Here is a 4,732-nt window from a genome sequence, read left to right as displayed (position 1 = left end):
TCCTGCTATACAGAGTCTATTACCATTTACAGGGGGCATCCTAGGTGGGGGCTGGGTGAAGGAGAGACACACAGAAGCCTTACTCACAAAATCCAGTAGATTCCAGAAGGGGAGCATCTTTGGGTTAAGCAAATCTCTCCTAAGCTCCTTTGTTTTGGGACGGATTCAGGCTGGACCTGACCATTACACGGCCTGCTGAGGATTAAACATGATACTATTGTTGATTAAAAACTGTACATTCTCCAGGGCTGGAGTTATTACTCATGCTCCCCTGACAGGGACAGCAGATTTAAGTGAAAACACAGGCTGAATTAGAATACTGCCTCTGTCATGTATTCGCTGAGTGACCTTAGGCATGTGGCTAAATCTTGCTGAGCACAAGAAATAGTTACGTCCATGTTCTCACGGCATGCTGCGCACACTAGCAGATGTGCCAACATGGGCAACAGTGTGCCGACATGGTATAAGAAATGACTTTTCTATTAATTTTACCCTATCCTCATCTATTATTTAGGGTTAGATTTGGTTTTGTACAAATAAAAACCCCAAATAACCTTTAACAAGATAAGTTTATTTCTCTCTCACATATAAAAAATCCGGAGGTAGATAGTCCGAGGCTTATCCCTGTCATCAGTGGCCTATTTTTCCGCCATCTTCATTCAGCACCTGGGTTTCCTCCTCAAAGTCATCTCATGGTCCATGATGGCTACTGAAGCTCCAGCATTGTGTCTACATTCTAGAAGGAAGGAGAAAAAGAAAAGAAAAAAGGACACACCTCACATCTGATTTGGTTCCAGAAAGCCTTTCTGGAAGTTCCATGTCATACTTCCACTTCTACCTCTTTGACCAGAATTTGGTCCCGTGGCCATCCCAAGCTGCAAAGACATCTGGGAAATGTACAATAAAAAGAAAATTACTGTTGCTCCATTACAAAGGGAAACGATTAGAACAGATATTGGGTAAGCCACTAGCAGCTTCTTCCATACTTTGTTTTCTCTCTCTCTCTCTCACTCACTTCAGTCAGATTCAAATATCTGCTCAAGATTTTGGACCTTTTCAGAAAATGTTTGTTTTAAATCCCTCTGCTAAACTAAAAATATTAACTCTGAAATGCCAAGTATAAATACACATGCCAGATGCAAGGTTTCAGCCAGAGAAGTTCACCTTGTAATTTTAGAATGACAGATACACTCATCAGTGGGGAGCATCAATGAGTTACAGAGCATCTAGGTTGTAAAACAGGCGAGCTTTTGACTGAACCGCGACTCCATGGATTTGCTTGTGTCACATATTTGTCTCACTTCTCTAGGTTTTTGTGGGATTTTTGGTTTCCCTCTTCGTCCCACTTGAAGGACACTAGTTGTTATGGAAACGGTGACATTAAATTCAGATGGCAGGATCTGATGATATCGACATATGCAAAACAAAGCAAGTTCATTCCAGAAGCTGTGATTTAGTAAGTACAAACTGTTCAGAGTTTAACTTGCTCCCTGAGTTTGGAGACGAGGTTGGGGTGGGGGGAGTGTGGGAAGCCAGACACCTTTGGGAGCTGCCATAACTTCTTTGGGGCATTAGAGCTATATTTAGTGCAATTAAGTTGCTAATTCAGTAAAAACTGCACAGTTCCCTGATGGCCTGAGAGAGTGAAATGCAGCTGCTAACAGCGGCTGATTTATAATCAGGGAATGACCTAGGGACCAGGGGAAATAAGCCAGATTCTTCCAAGGGCCTAAATCACTCTCTCGGCCAGGCGATCAAAACAGCATGCGCACCCTGGGTAGAGCACCGGAGTTGGGCAGCCTCCAAAACCAGGCTTGAAAAATTCCCAGTTTTCAGCGGGATTAGACCCCTGCCTCTCCCTGATCCCTCAGAAGGATGCAGGAAGTCTAAGAGAGGCTTCAAAGACTCAGAGATCAGTACCAATGCTCTCCTTAACCTCAATCCCAGCCCTTGGGATAACATGACTCAAAAGGTAGAAAAGTGTGTATTTAGTCTGTGATCTCACCCACTAGCAAGTTCAGGTCATTGAAGATCATGTATGGGGGCTCGCAGGGCCAAGTTGAAGGGCTCGCAGGTTGTATACCACACATCCCCAGGGGATGCCCTTCTCAGCATAGTCTAATTCAGTGGGTCTCAAACACAGCTGCAAATTAGAATCACCTGAGCAGCTTAAAAAATCCCAATGCCCAGACTGCACTTCAGACCAATTAAATCAGACTCTCTGGAGGAGAGACCAAGACATCAATAATGTTTAAAGTCCCCCAAGTGATTCCAGTGTGCAGCTGAGTTTAAGACTCAATGCTCTGACTCACGTAGATTTGATGTGAATGGACCCCGCTGCAGCTGTGCTGGGGACAAACTGCACAGACACATGTCACAGCCCTGGGTGGGGGGGGGGAAAAAGAGGTGGCAGAGGACAGTAGGGAGATGGGTGTACCTTCTGGAAGGAAACAACTCACAAGGAAATCTAGAAATTGGGCCTCAAACCAGCAACCTGTGACTGGGGTGAAAAATTAAGGCATTGAATGATTTGGGGTTCCTGAAAGTCTTACATGATCTCAAATTTCACTCTAAATTTACCCCAGTTCCTGCTCTTCATTTCTTGGATATTTTCTAAGACATATATTTTATGTCATTAAAACAGCAACCCACACTCAAGTTGTCACTTCAGAGTTTGAAAGCACCGTTTCCATACCCACCATCCTTACCGGGCTGCATACCTCATAAAGACTCTGTCCTCGTGTGTAGAGTCCAAGCCCCTTTCCCTGTCAGATCCAGATGCCATTAGAACTGGAGGATCGGTTTCCCATGTACGGTTTCTGCTGGGATTTTTTTTTTTTTTTCGTCTTCTCTGAGTTTTCAATTCCTATGGGTGGATTTAGAGGACAGAGATTAAGGGTGAAATCAACATGTGTGATGTAGCCTCACCCTCACCAAACTCCACCCTCAAGCTGCGCACCAGGTCAAAGGGGCCTGCTAGCACCCCCACAGCGGCTCAGCGTCTGGAACAAAGGCATCACTCGGTGATACTTGTGGAACACATGCACAGGTGGATGGTGCAGCGGCAAACCCCCTGGGAGGCCACAGGTTAGAATGAAGGCTCTGGGTACTGAGAGGGAGATGACGGCCCTGAAGAAAAACAGAACATGTGTGGTTATTTATTTTATTGAAGTATAGTTGATTTATAGTGCTGTGTTAGGTGTTAGTTTCTGGTGTACGGCAAAGTGATTCAGTTTTATATCTATCTATAATCTATATATATATGTCTCCTTTTTCAGATTCTTTTCCATGATAGGCTATTATAAGATATTGAATGCAGTTCCCTGTGCTATACAGTAGGACCTTGTTGTTTATCTGTTTTATATAAAGGTGTGCGTATCTGTTAATCTCAAGCTCCTAATTTATCCCTCCCCCCCCAACTTTACCCCTTGGTAACCTTGTTTTCTATGTATGTGAGTCTGTTTCTGTTTTGTAAATAAGTTCATTTGCATCACTTTTGGTTACATTCCACGCATAAGTGATGTCATGATATTTGTCTTCTTGTGTCTGACTTCACTTAATATGATAATCTCCAGGTCTATCCATGTTGCTGCAAATGGCATTATTTCATTTTTTATGGCTGAGTAATATTTCATAATATATATGTACCACATCTTATTTGTCATTCGCCTGACGATGGACATTTAGGTTGCTTCCATATCTTGGCTATTGTAAATAGCACTGCAATGAATATTGGGGTGCATGCATCTCTTCAAATTAGAGTTTTGTCTTTTCTGAATATATGCCCAGGAGTGGGGTTGCTGAATCATATGGTAACTCTATGTTTAGTTTTTTGAGGACCCTCCAAACTGTTCTCCACAGTGGCTGCACCAATTTACATTCCCACCAACAGTGTAGGAGGGCTCCCTTTTCTCCACACCCTCTCCAGCATTTATTATTTGTAGACTTTTTGATGATGGCCATTCTGACTGGTGTGAGGTGATACCTCATTACAGTTTTGATTGGCATCTCTAAGAATTAGCGATGTTGACCATCTTTTCACGTGCCTATTGGCCATCTGTATGTCTTCTTTGGAGAAATGTCTTTTTAGGTCTTCTGCCCATTTTTGGATTGGGTTGTTTGGAACAGGTATGGTTAAATAGTTGCAAATTTGGCTGAGGGTTCTTCTGGCCTCAGTCCGCTCTTAGCCTTGTCAAAGGCAATAGTCCAAGGGGCCTCTGACACTGTCTGGGTCACAGTCCTGGTCCTCGGAATGCTCACCAGCAGTGGCCAGGCCTCTGGCCCACACTCAGCAGAGCACAGTGGTCAAGGGCCAACTTCTGTAGCCAAAGGCTTGGCCCCTTACAGGCTGAGTGACTTTGAGTACGCCCATGAAACCATTCCATCTGTGTCTTCTTTATCTGTCCAGGGGTAGCCTGGGCCTCTTAGTGTTGCCAAGAGGCTCAGTATGGGCCTGGAGCCCTGTGAATGGTGCAGTGGTGTCCAGGCACAGCTCTGGGGCTGAGAGATTTCACTGCCCTCAGCAGGTGAAAACCAGCAGAGGGAGCCTGGTGACCTTCTGGGTCTCCCTGGGCCCTGATTTGATGGGTGCTCTCTCTGGGCCATGGTGTGAGTTTCATGGGTCTAGTGAAAGCAAATACTTCTGGCAGATTACATTCAACCTCTAAGGTTGTGGTTCAGTCTTTTTCTTTAAGGACATAGAATGGTGTTTAGTAAAGCAGTTTCTGGAGTC

At 44.4% G+C, this 4,732-nt stretch overlaps 1 long non-coding RNA gene across 1 annotated transcript; it reads right to left on the bottom strand.

Annotated features, from left to right (window-relative positions):
* Positions 1-853: 853 nt before the first annotated feature.
* Positions 854-3,066, bottom strand: LOC130858165 (uncharacterized). The gene is made up of 3 exons (XR_009055008.1): positions 2,960-3,066; positions 2,721-2,866; positions 854-887 (listed from the first exon to the last, which is right to left on the bottom strand). It is a non-coding gene; the product is annotated as an uncharacterized LOC130858165 (long non-coding RNA).
* Between the last annotated feature and the right edge of the window lie 1,666 nt (positions 3,067-4,732).

This window comes from Hippopotamus amphibius, chromosome 1 (genome assembly GCF_030028045.1).
Source record: "Hippopotamus amphibius kiboko isolate mHipAmp2 chromosome 1, mHipAmp2.hap2, whole genome shotgun sequence".
Classification (NCBI taxonomy): domain Eukaryota; kingdom Metazoa; phylum Chordata; class Mammalia; order Artiodactyla; family Hippopotamidae; genus Hippopotamus; species Hippopotamus amphibius.
The sequence above is the reverse complement of the archived record's forward strand: the minus strand, read 5'-3'. Positions and strand labels throughout refer to the sequence as shown.